General features: G+C 44.4%; 1 protein-coding gene and 1 non-coding gene across 2 annotated transcripts in view; one reads left to right on the top strand and one right to left on the bottom strand.

Annotated features, from left to right (window-relative positions):
• Ints8 (integrator complex subunit 8) overlaps nt 1-18411 on the bottom strand; it is a 439588-nt gene that overhangs the window by 96658 nt on the left and 324519 nt on the right. The gene's annotated exons all lie outside the window — the stretch shown is intronic.
• On the top strand, nt 14845-14926 carry Trnas-aga (transfer RNA serine (anticodon AGA)). The gene has a single exon. It is a non-coding gene; the product is annotated as a tRNA-Ser (tRNA).

Genomic DNA, 18411 nt, shown 5'->3' with positions numbered 1-18411 from the left:
AATCTCTGGTTTATGACTTTGTCCAATGATCACAATTCTCATTTTTAACAGACAAGAAAGTGACACAGAAGATAAATTATGCATTCAAGAATCCACTTTCAGTTAGTAAATGGGGAAAAAACAAAATTGAAATCCAGCACCATATGACTTCTGAAGACATTTGTCCACCCTTTAGAGCACTCCTTTTACTATGTTTCCTATAAAGTGTACAAGCTCAGTGTGTGTGTGTGTGTGTGTGTGTGTGTGTGTGTGTGTGTGTGTGTGTGTCCACAATGCTAATTTTTTTTATTTCTCTGTAGCTTTGAAGCCTGTCCTGGAACTCACTCTGTAAACCAGGCCTCGAACTCACAGAGATCTGCCTATCTCTGTCTCCTGAGAGCTGGGATTAAAGGTATGCACCACTAATGGGAGACGTCATTCTGTAAATATGTTTCTCTTATTGGTTAATGAATAAAGTCCTGTTGGCCAATAGGAAAGCAAGATAGGTTGGACTAGGAGACAAGGAGGATTCTGGGAGATGTAGTGGAGTAGAATCAAGATGTAGAGACTTGAGAGAAGAGGTCCAGACCCTCGCTCCAGTAAGATAAGATCACATGGAAATACTTAGATTAACAGAAATTGGTTTAATATTTAAGACAGAGCAAGCCAATAAGAAACACTAGTAACAGGTAAACAGCTTTATACTCAGAGTCTCTGTGTGTTATTTGGGGCTAACAAGGCTGTGGGACCAGGCTGGCAGGAAAAATTGCTCATAACACGCCACTACCACCCAGCCAAAAACTATCTTTTCAAAATTCCTTTTCATTTAGGACCAGCAAGATAGCTCAGAGAGGAAAGCTGCCTAACAATTAATAAGGCTGATAACCTGAATTTAATGCCCAGGAATCCACATTGTCAAGGGAGAGAACCAACTCTTGCAAGTTGTCCTCTGACCTACACACACACACACCATAACCTCTACATACATAAAAGAGTATACACCATGCACATCCTAGCCTCCACATTCGTAAAAGAGTATACACACATACACATAAGTATAAAAATAAACTGTATTTTCATTATTATACCACATAAATCTAAAATACAAAATCATGCCGAATATTTAGTAGCCTGTTTCAGTTTAGGAAACTGAAAATTAAAAAGCTCTAGTGTCTCAGTGAATATTGTAAAGGCAGCTCAAACCGAAACAAATAGAAAGCCTATGGCTCTAAGTCACTCTAGGTTTGAGCATTTTAGTGTAAGTACTGAGGGCATGACTATCTAATGGACAGTGAGGGAAGTGTGTGAGTCCAGTGGATGTCCCCTTCTTTCAAATGTGGACTTGAAACCTTCCCCTGAGCTGGCATTGTCCTTCATGCTCACATCTCATCTTTCCTGTGTGTATTAGGTGGTGATGGTCAGTGGCAGGAAGTACAAGCTAACTCTGCATACAGAGCAGAGTGACAGCAAGCATAGACCATGCAGGCTCTGTATGTGTTAAAAACTCACATTCACTCAAACTAGAAAGATTCCCCACAGACAAGGTTTAACAAGTTGTCTGGTTGAAGATATTTGTCTGCCAAATAGGTAGGAAAAGCAAATAATGCTAGTTCCTACCTCAATTCAGTTTTGTTTATTTATAAGAGATATCAAGATAACTAACAATGATACAGTGCAGAGTAGTAAACTGAGTTTGAAGTTGGTAGCAAGACCCCTTGTAAACCGGCTGTAATGGTGAAATACTGTAAGTCCTACAGAGTTCAGAATGTGGCAGTTATATAAACAGCTACAGTATGGAAATGAGAATACCATCCCCAGCAGAAAATGCCACCAGACAGCAGAACCCAGAGACCTGAGCCTGGAAAAAGGAGTGTCGGATTAAACCAAGGCATTTAGTAGCAACTTGGGTCTAGTCTAGTCCAGCATACACATAGAAGGGGCTAGAACTGAGGTCCTAAAGCAGAAATAAGAATGTATGAGCTGTGGAGACAGCTAAGTGGGAAACAATTTGATTCCAGATGTACTCCTTCATATTGAAACATAGCCTCCTCCAGGACCAAGAGAGACAAAGACCCAGTCTCCTAGAAGGAGAGGTCAGCAGAGGCCATAGTGTGGCAAAAATTCACCAACACCCTAATATATTGCAGCTGTGGTTATGGAATCTTAAGGTGTAAGCTTATCCTAAATGATCTGGGTAAGCTCTAAATGTGATCACTTACATCCTTATAAAAGAGATCCATAGAAAAAGAAGGCAGTGTGCAGGCAAATCTTGGAGTGATGAGGCTACAAGCCAAGCAACACTAGGAATTTTAGTAGTCGCCAGAAGCTGGAAGAGGCAAGGATCAAACTCTTCCTTACAGCCTGCAGAGGGAACACAGTCCTGCCCACACCTGGATTCCTGTTCTTTTCAATGGTGGTCTCTTTGGGAAGCCCTAGGAAACTGTTATAACCCTGGACAAGAGTTTATAGTTCAAAGCTCCACAGCTATAAGTAGGGTTCTTCTGTGGGTTAATACTCTTGTACACTGTAGAGATTTGTTCCTCATGTTGGTTTTGATAAAACCCTGATTGTTTTAATAAAACGCTGACTGGCCAGTAGCCAGGCAGAAAGTGTAGGTGGGACTAGGAGTCTGAGAAGAGGAAAGGCAGAGACGTAGTTGCCAGTCAGCACGGAAGCATGATGAGAATGCCTTACTGAGCTTACTGAGAAAGGTCCCAAGCTATGTGGCTAAATATAGATATGAATTATGGGTTAATTTAAGGTGTAAGGACTAGTTAGTAGTAAGCCTGAGCGATAGGTCAAACCATTTATAGTTAATATAAGCCACTGTGTGTTTATTTGGGACTGAACAGACCGGGTAAGACAGAAACTTCCGTCTCCAGACTTTAGTCTAAAACAAAGTGGCATTTCACTCACTAGATATCAGACTTGGGCCATTCAGACTATTCCAGACCTTACCTTGATGGGGAAGAGTAAGTCCTGGATTGGCTCAGGAGCTGATGGGTTCATCTCAGCCATCACCGCCAGACAGAGGAAACAGAAATGACAAACAAGTCCATAACTTTTTTTTGCAATAAATGACAAATGTCACCTAGAACTTGAACATATACAATTACAGATGATGTCCACTTTCAGAAAAACCAAAAGTTCATAAAACACACTGTTCCTTATGTAGAGGGCTCTGTCCCATGGTCTGGAATGTTAGTTACCTCCATCCATTCATGTGCCAAACAAATGCCAGCACATGAGAACAAGGACAAGACTAGCTGTGCCACCCTGAACCCCAGAAGCAGCTCTAGTCTTCCTTTATAACCCCCAGATCCCTGCTGGAGCTCAGCCCCATGGAATAATCAGGAATACACCCTCCTTAGCCAAGAGCCTCTGGGGCTCAAGAAGTCCATCTTGTGCCCAAATCCATATGAGAGTAGAATAGAGGAAGAAGAAACTGGTTCCTATGGGAAGTCCAAGAGTCAGCATAGAATGGGGGGCTTAATCACCCCTACCCCAAGATAGTATCAAAATGGAATTTCAGTTTAGATGTTCACAAAAGCCACGCACATGCCACTAATGTCTAGGTAGCATAGGAAACTAATGCAGACATCAGTTACAGTTCGTCTTCTGGAAGCTTCTGTTCATGTTCATAATATGAGGTCTACCCCAGTCCTTAACCTCCAGGGCTATGGGTACAGCTGAGTGACACAGACCATCAGACTTAAGATGAAAATTAATAGTTCAATTCAACCATGAAAATATTCTAAAATGTGCCAATCTGTTATTAAAGTGATGTGGCCTATGTTGCAGTTACTGTAAACCATCTTGTCCAAAGTAATCAGCGTGATCCTAAAGTAAGAGGATGCAATGCATGGGCAGTGACAGTCCCCAAGGTGGGGACAGGAAAGGATGTCTCAAATATTCCACCTCTCCGGCCTTAATCACTTCATTCATAGGATGAAAGTTATGTATGCATCATCACTAAATTCCTTCCCAGCCCCCAAACATCCCTTAGGTGATTCTCTGTAAGATATACAGCATCTTCATTAAATCATAAAGTTTGATCACCAAACAAAAGGTGATTAAGAAGTAAGGTAAAGTGGTATGCTTAAAAGCTGGTGTTCCTCCATGACAGACTGCATGGCCTGTACCAGTCTTCACTCCTAAGCTGAGGCCCAGGAGACATTTCCAGGCATCTCCACCAATACAGTTCTATAATAGCTGCCTGGGATTCCTCTCTGGCTCCTGTATTTCTTGAATCAGATTAACTTTCTAAAGGTTAAAAAAAAAAAGTCAAAAAGCAAAACCTAACATAAATGCTGGGGTTACAGCTCAGCAGTATAGAGTTTGCCTAGCATGCAGAAGACCCTAGCTATTCCCATCATACACACACACACACACACACACACACACACACACACACACACACACACACACACACACGGCCCCATGGAGAAGGAACTATGCTTGCAAATGAACTAAAAGGAACACTTTGATGCAAATGTCTCAGAGACAGGCCAGACCAGTGACTTCTCAACCAGTTGATGTTTGAGCTACATGCTTACCTCCTGCCTCCTCAGGATACTCTGTATGTTGCCTGCTACGTGGTTGGCTGGTGCTAAAATGTTCATTTGGGTAGAGTCAAAAATGGCATTACACTCCTAGCACATCTGTGAAAGTTTGCCTTTTGAGCAAATGACCAAAGCCCACCAGCCCCCATTTGTCAGGAGGTGCTGCTACCCAATGCCAACCGTAAACCTGGTCCTCCCAGACAGACACATGGGGGCAATGAAAAATGGTGTCTGAGAGGTCCCAGGCATGAGCCAGCCTAGTGAAAGTGACAGCTTTTATCCTGGCTGCTAAAGAGAAATGTACTAAGATTAAGAGACTGCAGAGGTGCATGCCTTCACAACAGGTCTGTGGATCAAAGCACGCCCAGCTCCCTGACAGAGCTCCTGGAGGCCTGTTAACCTGGCATCATTATCGTTGGGCAGCAAAGCTCATTTCTGGCATCTAACACTGGACACACTGACAGCAACAGGGTTGATGAAGAATCGGTTTTTGTAGTTTAAAAAAAAAAAAAGTAAAAGAAAAAGCTCTCAGATTTCTCAAACCTTTTGAAATCTCGCCAGAGAAATACTTGATTTCAGCATTCTTCAGCTCTCCACAGTGATGCTGAAAGTGGTGTCCCCCTCATGTGAGGACATATTTCAGAGCCAGAGTTTTCTCAAGATGTTCCAAGCCTGCAGGCTCCTGATTCTTTTTCAAATTACAAAGATGATAGTATCCCAGGGAGAACTGTGATTAGTCTAAACTCTCCACAGCTGTGAGAGATGAGCGTACAAATTCCAATAAAGATTCTGAATGTTCTGGACTGAATTTACCTACATGGCATCCAGGACCACTTGAAAGAACTAGAGCTGCTAAAAGCTGTTCCGTGTCTCCGCTAGCACCGGAGGCTGGGAAGCTTGCCACAGCTCCGGGAGAGTGCCTCCCTCAGCCAGTGCCACCAGGCCATTTACTCAGCAGGGCTGTGGAGTGTCAGGAGCACAGTGGGGCTGGGAAATTAAACCCAACATGTGGAATTCAAAGAGGCCTTGCACTCATTCTGTGAATGGTCAAGAGGATTATTAAACACCTTGTAACTGGAGGGATTGGCCTGGAGCGCCAAGGAACAACAAAACCAGCTGCCTCGCCGCCTCTAACTCATTGAACACACACTCAGGACATTCTTCAGTTACTTGGAAAAGTCCACAGGGCCTTGTTTGCTTAATTTGGACACCTTGCAAACATACTTCCCTGGACATGGGCGTGGCCCAGACCTAGGACACTCTTCATCCTTCTGCCATCACCCGCACTTCCTCCTACTCCACCTTCATCCCTCTGAGATTCACCAGCACCTCAAGCCCACTCCAGACAGGCTACCACCTACTCCTTGTCCTCCTCCACTCGGGTACTTCCTAAGGTTCCCCCAGACCTGCAAGCTGGACCCACCCTCGGCCTCTCCTCCTGTCCTGTCCCCATTCCCTTGAGACTCAGGACCACATGTTCTAGACTCACAGTACCCCTAGTTCCACCTCCAGTACCCTGCACGGAACCAGACCCCGAACCCTGCTTGAGACCCCCAAAGCCACTCCCCTCCCCCATCACTAGCCTGTCACCCCATCACACATTGGGACTGCTTTGCGTATGAACCCAGAGTTCCAACCAGAACTTCAGAACAGAGACCAGTCTGAGCCTGGACCCTGAAACCCAGAATGGCACCAACATTGAGAAACTAACATTATCCCCTCAACTGAAGAATGGATAAAGAAAATGTGGTATATTTACACAATGGAGTACTGTTCAATAGTAAGAAACAATGACATCCTAAAATTCCCAGGCACATGAACAGAACTAGAAAAAAAACCATCCTGAATGAGGTAACCTAAAACAAATACAACATGTGCTCACTCATTATTGGATAGAAGATGTAAAGCAAAAGATACTCAGCCTATAATCCATAGCCCCAGAGAAGATGAGATGGAACCCTCTTCTAGAAACAAATGGAAGCAGAAGCAGAAATCCACAACTAGTACAATCGAAGTGAGGGAAGAGAGATATTATGAACAAATGAGTCAACACTATGATGGGTAAACCCACAGAATCAGCTGATCTGAGCTAGTGAGAGATCACTGATGCAGGTCTGACTAGACTCTCTTAATATAGGTGACAATGGTGTGACTGGGACAATATAGGAGGCCACAAGCAGTGGTTCCAAGATCTAACTCTAATGCACAAACTGACTTAGTGGAGCCACTTTATATGGAGAGATACCATGCCCAGCCTAGACACAGGGTGTGGGGGGTGGAGAGTTGCCTTCATCCTGCCTCAACTAGATGATGGGACAGACTTAGACTTCCTAGAGGAGGCTTTACTCTCTCTGAGGAGCAGATGGGAGGAGAGGAGTGGAGGAAGGAAAGGAGAGGAGAGAGGGGAAACTGAGATTGGAATGTAAAAAATAAATTAATAAAAAAGCTTTAAAAAAGCCATTATTCGGCTGATTCACAACCTGACAGACTAGGATAAGAGCAACCAAAGAACCAAATGCCCAACCAACAAAGGCAAAACCAGAAATGCCTACCAAGAAACAGCATGTGGTTGGTTTGAAAGAAAATGACCCCCCAAAGGGAGGACACTATTAACAGGTGTGGCTTTATTGGAGTGGGCATAGCCTTGCTGGAGGAAGTGTGTCACTGTGAGGACAGGCTTTGAGGTCTCATATATGCTCAAGTCACACCCAGTGTCTCAGACCACTTCCTGTTGCCTGTGAGTCAAAGATGTAGAGTTCTCAGCTCCTTGTCTAGCACCTTGTCTGCCTGCATGCTGCCATGCTTCCTGACATGGTAAAAATGGACTAAACCTCTGAATTATAAGGAATCACCACAATTAAACGCTTTCCTTTATAGGAGTTGCCGTGTCTCTTCACAGCAAGAGAAACCCTAAGACACACCACAAATGTCTTAACTTCAGGTGTCTAGATTCCATCACAGAAATGACAAATATGAATGACAGAAACAACATGCCTCCTCTATTGTAATAGTCCTTGAGGAAAGGAATTTAGCTGAAGTACAAGACAAGGACTTCAATACAGCAAGTATAAATGCATTCAAGGACCTTAAAGAGGGTATGAGTAAATGCCCGAATCAAGTCCATGAAGTCACGGTTGAATGAAATAATGAAAATATAATTCCATATATAAAAATAGAATTTAACAAAGAAATATAAGAACAAAATAAAAGCAAACTAAAACAAAATTTTAAATGTAAAATGCAGTCAGTCAAATAAAAAGCCCAGGGAAAAACTCATCATACTAGATGAAGTAGAAGAGATCATTTCAGGTCTTGAAGACAAAGTAGAAAAAATGGATCACTCAGTCAAAAACATCAAATTTAAAAATAATTAACTAATTAATTATGGCCCAGACACAAAACATCCAGGATATCTGGGGCACTATGAAAAGACCAAATCTAATAATAATAGGTATAGAGGAAGATTAAAAACCTAGGTTAAAAGCATAGAATTTTTTTTTAATCATAAAGGTGCTGGAGAGATGACTCAGTGGTTAAGAGCTGCTCTTCCAGAGGTCTTGAGCTCAATTCCTGGCAACCACATGGTGGCACACAACCATCTATAATGAAACCTGGTGTCCTCTGCCATGCAGGTAGAACATTGTATATATAATAAATACATCTTTTTTAGAAGTCATAGAGGAAAATTTCCCAAATCTTTATAAAGAGATGCCTATAAAGATGCAAGAGGTATACAGAACATCAAATAGACAGGACCAGAAAAGAAATTCCCTACAACATGTAAAAATCGAAACACTACATAAACAGAACAAAGAAAGGATACTAAAAGCTGCAAGGGAAAAAGACAAAGTCACATATAAAGGCAAGTCCATAAAAATGATGTCTGACTTTTTGATGGTGACTGAAATTCAGAAAAGCCTGGACTGACTGATGCTCTACAAGCTCTAAAAGACCACAGATTCAGTTCAGCCTACCATACCCAGCAAAACTATAAATTACTGAAGGAGAAAGTAAATTTCATGATAAAAGCAACTTTAAGCAGTTTATGCCTACCAATCCAACTCCACAGTAGACATTAGAAAGAAAATTTCAGTCTAAAGAGGTTAACCACAACCAGCATTGCAATTCATCACTGAGGGGAGGAATCTTGAGGCAGGAGCTGATGCAGATCCTGCAGAGGATGCTGCTTACCGGCTTTCTCCTTATTGTTTGCTCAACCGGATTTCTTATAGCACTCAGAACCAGCAGCCCAGAAGGCAGCACTGCCCACAATGAGGGCCAATTCCCACATCAATCGTCAATTAAGAAAATGTACCACAGGCTTTCCCATTGACCTCTCCGGGGCATTTTCTCAGTTGAGGTTCTGTCTTCCCAAATGACATAAAACTAGCCAGCATAATATCATTGGTCATCGGGGAAATGCAAATTAAAACTACTTTGAAATTTCATCTTATCCCAGGCAGAATAGCCAGGATTATAATAAATTACATTGGATGCTGAGGAGAATGTGGGGGAAGGGGAACATTTATGCATGGCTGGTGGGAACACAAAGTGGTAAAGCTACTATGAAAAACCAGTGTGAAGGTTCAAAAGGCTAAAACATAGATTTACCAACAAGATCCATTCTTGGACATATACTCAAGATCTCTATATCTTACTACAGAGATACCTGCTCAGCCATGTTCATTGCTGCTCTAGTCATAATAGACAGAAATTCCCAATAGCCAAGTAGCCCATCAACTGATGAATGGGTAATGAAAATGTAGTACATTCATTCACACAGTGGAACTATATGTTAAGAAAAATGAAATCTGAAATTATATGGATGTAGCTATAAACAATCATCCTTGGTTAGGTAACCCAGACTCCCAAAAGACAAATATTTTTATATGTGGACATTATCTTTTAAGCTTTTGATATGTGTGCTACAATCCACATAACCACAGATGTTACAAACTTACGTTAGCGTTTTTGTGTTCTATTGCCCTGAAGAGACACTATGACCATGGGAACTCATAAAAGAAAGCATTTACTGTCCTTATAGCTTCAGAGGTTTAGTCCATTGTCCTCATGGTGGGGAGCATGGTGACACATAGACAAACATGGTGCTGGAGGAGAGCTCTCCATCCGGATCTGAAAGCAGCAAGAAGACAGAGAGAGCCTGGCTTGGGCTTCTGAAACTCCACAGCCCACCCATGATTGCCTACTTCCTCCAACAAGCCCACCTTAAGGCCATTCCTCCTAATCCTTCTAAGTAGCACCACTCCCGGATGACTAAGCACTCATATGAGCCTGGGGGGGGGGGATTCTTATTCAAACCACACCTAGAAAGGGACCAAAGGTGGAAAGGGGAATCTTCTCTGAAAGGGGATATGGAAGATGGTGTTATAAAGGCTAAAGGGGAAATTAGGAGAGGATTAAAAGAGATGCAGATGGGAGTGGGGATAGAGAAGGGAACATGGAGAGGGAGAACTAACACTACAGTTCCACTGAGAAGCCATATGAAATCTACTGTTGTTCAGGCTTCCTAAAATATATACATATGTAAAAGCAATATAAATGGAGTCATCATCTAATAAAGAAGATACTACAGCAGCTAGACAAGACATCATATGCTACCAAATAAAACCTCCAGTACCAGGAATGGTATAGGTCATTGGCCAAAAGGGGTTCCATAGACACACACACACCACCCCCCCAAAGACTAAGGCTATTGCCAATTCTGTTGGTAACCTCCCACAACCTGGGGGTAACATTCTATTGCTGAAGATACCAGATAGTTATGACATAGAAGATGGAGAAATTGAGCTGCTACTCAACTGGAAGCTTCACAAATACTGGCTAGTGTTCATTATGCTAGCAGGTGCCATACTACCAGTTGCAAACATTGCAAACTACAATAACAACTGACCTGCAAGTAATATAATAGTGATATAGGGAAGAAACAAACCACTTTTTGATTGGAACTAAGGCCCACTCCAAGAGATGAAAGCTATACCTGATTTTTTGTTTGTTTGTTTGTTTTGTTTTGTTTTGTTTTGTTTTTTGAGACAGGATTTCTCTGTATTGCTTTGGAGCCTATCCTGGAACTAGCTTACCAGGCTGGCCTTGAACTCACAGAGATCCACCTGCCTTTGCCTCTGCCTCTTCTTCTGCCTCCCAAGTGCTGGGATTAAAGGTGTGTGCCACCAACACCCGGCCTTATACCTGATATTGTTAATTATGCCAAGAACATGAGACTAGATAGGTCCTGGACCATAGAGGAAAACTTACCACTGTGATTCTATTAAAGGAACATAGCAATAAAACAAATCCTAATGACGTGTTGCTATACTCGTGGATCAGAGCATTACTCTCATCAAAGAAGCTTCTGGTAGTTGACAGTAATTAACACAAAGATCCACAATTGGACAATGTGCAGAGAGTAGGAGATTTAGAATGGGATGTCTTTATCACACTCCTTCACTCAAGGCTCAGTAATCTATCCAGAAGAGGAGCATGCCCAAGATCAGATTTCTATTGCTGTGATAAACACCATGACCAAAGCAAATTGGAAAGTGTCTTAGGGTTTTATTGCTGTGAAGAGACATCATGACACAGGAAAACATTTAATTAGAGCCGGCTTACAGTTTCAGAGGGTTAGTCCAGTATTGTCACGGTGAGAAGCATGGTGGCATGCAAGCAGACACAGAGCTGGAAAAGGAGCTGAGAGTTTCGTATTTTAAGCCACAGGTAACAGGAAGTGGACAGTGACACTGGGTGTAATTTGAGCATAAGAGACCTATAAGCCCACCCACATAGTGACGAACTTCCTCCAACAAGGCCACAGCTCCTAATAGTGCCCCTCCCTGTGGGGGACATTTTCTTTCAAACACCCACAGGGAGGAAAGGGTTTATTTGGCTTATGCATCCAAATCATTATTCACCATTAAAGGAAGTCAGGACAGGAACTCAAACCTGGAGGCAAGAGCTAATGCAGAGGCCATGGAGGGGTACTGCTTACCGGTTTGCTCCTCAAGGCTTGTTCAAACTGATTTTTTTTTTTTTTATAGAACCTAGGACCACCTGCCAAGAGATAGCATTACCTACAATGGGCCAGGTCCTCCTTCCTTGATCACTAATTAAGAGAATGCCCTACAGCTGTATCTTGTGGAGGCATTTTCTCAATTGAGGTTCCCTCCCTTTGCCTGAGACCATCGGAAAACATGGATATTTATATTATGATTCATAATAGTAGCAGAATTACAGTTATGAATTAGCAACAAAATAATTTTATGGTAAGGGGTCATAGCAACATGAGGAACTGTATTAAAGGGTCTCAGCATTGGGAAGGTTGAGAACCACTGTCAACTTGACATAAAACTAGCCAATCCGAAGTAAAAAGATTCTAAGAGCCAGAAGTGCATGATTTTAAGGGAATAGCATCTCCCAGACACAGCAGGGCTGTGCATGTGAACTCGCAGACTGTGACAGCAGCAAGACCTGCACACAGTCAAGCCAGACAAGATCCCTGCACCGAGCATGGGAGGAAGAGCAAAATCCCACCCCTAGTCAAGCGATTCCCAAGTAACAGCTGCTGGGAGGGAAATCGGTTTTCTTCCATGGAATGACACTGAGCATACGAAATACACTCTAGAGTAGTCTTCCTGCTCAGGAGCAGTTGGCTAACACAAATCATACTCCATAGTTTTTAGTAGCTTTTTTCTTTCATGTTTGTTTTTAAGACAAAGGAAGAACATGAAGTTGCTTGGGGGACAGGAATTAATATGATAGAAAATATACTGTATAAAATCCTCAAAAATATAAAAACCTTTTTAAACATCTTTGGAATACTAAATACATACAATAATATATTACATGCTCCCTTCACCATGTTAATTAAATTGAGGCATTTGCCTCTTTTTTATGAACTACAGGGAACTCCTTAGAATGATTTCAAAACCTTGGGACAAGGACTCACAAATCCTTAATTTAAGGTGCTTTTTTTTTCTTTTTTTTAGTTTTGTTTTGCTTTTTGTTTTGTTTTAACTCACACATACATGAGCACCTGTGCAGGTCAGAAAACATTGGATCCTTCTGGACCTGGAGTTACAGGCAATTGTGAGCCACTCAGGATGAGTGCTGGGAATCAAGCCTGGAACCTCTGAAAAGCCTGGAACATCTGGAGGAGCAGAAGAGTTGCCATCTCAACAGCCCAAGCACAGCCTTTTGTTTTGTTTGGTTTTTGGTTTTTTGAAGCAAGGTTTCTCTGTATTGTTTGGAAGCTGTCCAGGAAGTCGCTCTGTAGAGCCAACTCAAAGAGGTTGGCCTGCCCCTGCCTCCCTGGTGCTGGGATTCAAGGCCTGCGCTACCGCTACCACCGCTTCCAAGTGGCTTCCTGTGTCTCTACTGGGGTCTGTTCCAGGTACAAGGATAAGATTGTAGTAAACCCCTGTTCTTTCTTACTTTTTGTAAACTTGATGAGCAGACATCTGAGATGCAGGCGGTTACTCCTACTGCAAGCACGAACACTCTGAGGCTCACCACCCCTGCTCCAGGCACCTGAACACAGTGTGCATACTCACACACAGCCAAGACACATATACATAATTGAAACGCACAAAAATATAACTTTAGTTCCACCAGTTTAAAAGAAAATGACTTCCAAGGTAAAATGGTGAATTAGAAGTCTCTCATTGTGACTGAATAAGAAAAGACCAGTCTGAGAAAAGAGGGGAGAGCAATCAAGAAAAAGCTATCCAGACAACTGAAAAGCGTGGAGAATAACTGTCTACAACTTCAACAAACCCCAGGCCCCTAGGACGATGAGGGGGAAGCCACAGCCACAAGCTAGCCCATCGAAATAGGGATGACAACAGATTCCCAGATCTAACCCCAGGAAAAACCCACAGTCCTTACAAATTGTATCATGCACGCAGCCTCAACAGCAACAAAACCATGCAGAGATACAGCCAGGAGTGTGCTAAACATCGCCTTTGTTACCATGAGAGAACAGCCAGGAGTGTGCTAAACATCGCCTTTGTAACCATGAGAAATACAGCCAGGAGTGTGCTAAACATCGCCTTTATTTTACTATAACTGCAAATTTACAGAATCTCATTTAAAAAAAAAAAAAAAAATGGTTGCACCTAACAACAGGCCTCTAAAAAGGCATCTGTCCAAAGGCCTCTGATGAGCTACTAGCTACTGTTCACTCTAGCACGCCACTACATGTCGCTCTCAGGAAAGTTAGAAATACTTCAAACGAATTAAAGAAATGAAACTAATAAATCGTCTGGCCCAAATGTCTCCCGAGTTCAGAGTGCCGGCTTCCTTTGCTAATTCAGCTTTGGAATGCAATGTGAGCTGGCTGTCTTTATATAGTGGTGTTGTAATATGGACCTATGATGAAAACCAGCACCAGGCAGGCTGACATATGAGGGATTTCATGTGCTAAGGCTAGCCTAGGCTCTGTGGTGAGACTGGAGAGAGAGAGAGAGAGAGAGAGAGAGAGAGAGAGAGAGAGAGAGAGAGGGGAGGGAGGGAGGGAGGGAGGGAGGGAGGGAGGGAGAATGACTGAGGGGAGGGAGGGAGGGAAGAAGGGAAGGAGGGAGGGAGGGAAAGAGAGAGAGGGGGAGGGAGGGAGGGAGGGAGAGAGAGAGAATGACTGAGGGGAGGGAGGGAGGGAGGGAGGAGGGAGGGAGAATGACTGAGGGGAGGGAGGGAGGGAAGGAGGGAAGGAGGGAGGGAGGGAAAGAGAGAGGGGGGAGGGAGGGAGGGAGAGAGAGAGAATGACTGAGGGGAGGGAGGGAGGGAGAATGACTGTTCAAAGCATAAGAACCGAAACACTCGTGTTTTCTGCGCTGCGGTTCATATTCCTCTTCAGAGCGATGCTTTACAGCCCGGTGAGACAGTCTCACCATGCATAACACATTTCAATTGATAGGTAATAACAATTTAACTGCTAACGAGAGAAAAATGTCTGTCAAGGAAGGGAGGTGGGAGGCTGGCCGGAGGCCTGCAATTCCAGCGTCCCTACTGGAAGTGGCTCCATCAATGGGCAAGGTCTCCCTCCCTCCCTCCCCTCCATCCCTCTGACTCTAGCCTTGAAGACTCGTCTATATGACGGGACTCATTTATATGACGGGATCAAGATGGACAGATGGCTCTTAGAATTCTTCAAACCACGAAAATGACTGGACCTGTGACGTTCGAGCGCGTGTACCTAAGCCGCACTGGCCGTGTTTTACCGCGATCCCGGCTGGGGTGAGTGTGGCAAGAGCAGAGTCTACATAGAATCTTCCTGCCAAAATTAGCATCGCCAGTAGTCGTGGCCGAGTGGTTAAGGCGATGGACTAGAAATCCATTGGGGTCTCCCCGCGCAGGTTCGAATCCTGCCGACTACGGGAAGAGAGGTTGCTTTTGCACGCATTTGTTTTGCACTCGCGGTTGCCCCGGACCCTGCCCGAACAATTAAAGACATTTGCAAACGTCTGAAGCGCCTGGGGTCGGGACAGGGTGGGGAGTGACGCTGTGTTTGTGGTCAGGCACCGCAGCGAGAGGAGAGCGTGAGCCGGGCGGGCCGACAGGCTGCTCGAAGCCCAGGGCAGCGCGCTCGCACAGGCTGGACCCACCGAGACCGCCTGCGGCGGCGGAAGCGGCCGCGACCCCGACCGCCACCAAGCTGAGTGCGAGGGCTGCGCGCGTCCGAGGCCCAGGGCGGTTTGCGCACGCGCGGCGGCGGTGGGCCGGGCCAGCGGCCCCGACGGGCTCTCGCGTTGCCGTGGAAACCACGCGCCCAGACGCGCCGAGTCAAGATGGCGAAGGACCTGGACGAGCTCCTGGATGAAGTCGAGACCAAATTCTGCAGACTCGAGCCCCTGAGGCTGGGCCTGGGCGAGCGGCCCACGGGCTGCGGCGGCGGCGGCGGCACCCACAGCGGAGACCGGACCCGAGCCCAGGAGGAAGAGAAGCTCAGGTTAACGCGGGCGGGTGGACGCCCGGGCACGGCCCTGCCCTGCTGGGCCCCAAGCCGCGGCCTGGGCCCCGCTACCCCAGTGCTCGCCCTCGGTGGCCTACCCATCACCCCGCCCCCGGCGCTGGGCGAGCCCGCGGGAGCCGCGGCCCCGGATCCCGAGGGCCCAAGCGCACCCCGCCCAGCTGAAGCATCCCCCGTTACCAGGCAACCCTTAGGCCAATTGTTAGAAAACCAGCCCGTGTTATAGTTGTCTGACGTCAGCCCGGGGAGTTAGGTGAGACTAAAGTATTAAAGAAGTATCCACTTTAAACACCTGAATTAAACAGCCCATTTGCCTGCCATTCCCCATGGCTCCAAGTTAAGGGACCCAGCAGATCCAGGTCGAAATTTGAGGACACTTAAGTCTTCCCGGGTTTGAACAGCAACAAAAAGAAAGCATCATCACGTTACCCTTTAAAGTGCGGGGTTAGGATCGGCAATAACCCTTGCTACAATCCTTTGGAAATGTGTCGCTTGCCTAGAACCTTTGGGAAAGGCGGGTGGTAAAACAGTAGTAGCTTTGCAACTGTGGTCGGAGCCTTTGTGGTTCTGCAGTATTACCTGAAACTGAACCTACCATCACATTTGTTTATAATAATTAAATCTGGAGGCGAGAGAAGCATTAAAAAGATTCTAAAAGCATTCAAAATAGAAGTTCCGAAGCATGTTTTTAATCGACAACTAGCTGGGCGGTAGTGGAACATGTCTTTACTCATAACGAGCATTCAGGAGGCCAAGGCAAAGGCCAACAGGTTTCTGAGTTACAGGCCAGCCTGGTCTACAACGAGAGTTCCAGAACAACCAGGGCTACACAGAGAAACTCTGTCCCAAAAACTAAAACTAAAAATAGACAACTAAAGTGGCCGCTTTTAACTGGCCAACCCCCATTTGGCTGAATGTTTATGAAAGTATACTTCTGTTAACTTATAAATTGCTGTCTTCCATGTCTCGGTTGTTTATGCAGCTTGTGGTCTCTTTAATTGTTCCTTTATGGTTGGAGAGAGTGTATCACCCTAGGACCAGTATAGAGAAGCACAGGCTGTCTTGGAGCAGGCAACTCAGTACTGAAGAGATGGCTCTGTGTGTGTGTGTGTGTGTGTGTGTGTGTGTATCTCCCCAACCTTTGTGCCTGTTTTTCGTGCCTGTTTCTGAACTACTAGAATCCATCCACGTGCTCACGCTATCCACCTTAACACATATGTCAAGCCTCTAGTGAATCAGAACTGTAACTATTTGTGTTAAAACTTTATCCGGCACAGTGCTTGGAAACTGTACAAAAAGCAACAACAAATCCCCAAAGTCAGGCTTTAAGTACTATTCCTTTGTAGTATAGAATGTTTGCACTGAGCCAAAGGATGCCATTTATGAGTCTATGGACAGACTACCTGCTTATTGCATGGTATAACTTTTATCTTTTTTACAAATGAAAATGCTGAAACCATCTCTTAAAATCATAGCTTTGCAAACAATAATGATAAATGGCCATACTACATCTGGATACCAGAAATAGCCATAATATAAATTGTAAATGCATGCAATTTGTTGAAGTGTTCAAAATGATTTTAAAAAGGAAGAAAGAACGAAAGAAAAAGTATTTGAATGGCTTTGTGTTCATTTAAAGACCAGCATGGGTTGAGTGAAATATTACAAGAGTAATAAAGTGGTTCAGGGTGATACAGATGTGAATACTTAAGATAATGCCATCTCTTAGATGATAGCTATAATAGCAACAGCTAACAATTACTAAGTCTATTCTGTGTGCTAAATCCCCTGTATGTGTTACCACTATCACCCAGTGGGTTGGATTCTATTATTTCTTCATTCATCAAATTGAGGTAGACCTGATAGCACTGATCTAAGGATGAGTTTGAGGCCAGACTGAGTAATTAGTAAGACCATGTCTCTAAATAAAAACCAGCCTCAAGATCCATCTGCCTCTTAAAATTCATGGATTATATGAGAAAAGATTCTAGACAGTATGTCATTGGAACCAAAGGAGGGATGTCATGAGGAAACATTATAGCCTGGGCCCAGTGGTACACATCTTTAATCCCAGAAGCAGAGGCAGAGTGGTCTTTGAGAGTTGCATAGTAAGACCCTGTCTTGCCTGGCACACGCCCTTAATCCCAGCACTTGGGAGGCAGGGACAGGCAGATCTCTGTGATTTTTGAGGCCAGCCTGGTCTACAGAGTGAGTTCCAGAACAGCCACATCAGTTACACAGAGAAGCCATGTCTCAAGAAAAACAAGAAAGAAAGGAGAGAGACCCTTTTTCAAAAGACCTCATATACAACTAGGTCATGTGCTTCTGAAAGAGACTTAAATGATTTAAGGTAATAAGTTCACTGTAGCTGAGAGAAATAGAGATGAAACCAAAGATAGAACATTAGACCTGCAAGCAGTTTGAAAGATGGGAAGAACAGAGGAGAGCAAAAAAAGAGATACCTTAATAGAGGGAGCCACTATAGGTTTAAAGCAAAATCTGGCACTAGGGAAATGTCCAGAGATCCACAAGGACGACCCCAGCTAAGAATCTAAGCAATAGGGGAGAGACTATCTTAAATGCCCTTCCCCTATAATGAGATGATGACTACCTTAAATGCTGTTGTAGAGCCTTCACCCAGTAGCTGATGGAAGCAGAAGCAGATACCCACAGCTAACACTGAGCTGAACTCCTGGAATCCAGTTGCAGACAGGGAGGAGTGATGAACAAAGGGGTAAAGACCATGCTGGGGAAGCCCACAGAGACAGCTGAACAAGTGGGAGCTCATGGACCACAGTCTGACAGCTGGGGGGGCCAGCATAGGACCGAACCAGGTCCCCTGAATGTGGGTGTCAGTTGGGAGGTCTGGGCAGTCTTTGGGGCCTCTGGCAG

The sequence above is a fragment of the Phodopus roborovskii genome, unplaced genomic scaffold (assembly GCF_943737965.1).
Source record: "Phodopus roborovskii unplaced genomic scaffold, PHOROB, whole genome shotgun sequence".
Taxonomy (NCBI): Eukaryota; Metazoa; Chordata; class Mammalia; order Rodentia; family Cricetidae; genus Phodopus; species Phodopus roborovskii.
The sequence above is the reverse complement of the archived record's forward strand: the minus strand, read 5'-3'. Positions and strand labels throughout refer to the sequence as shown.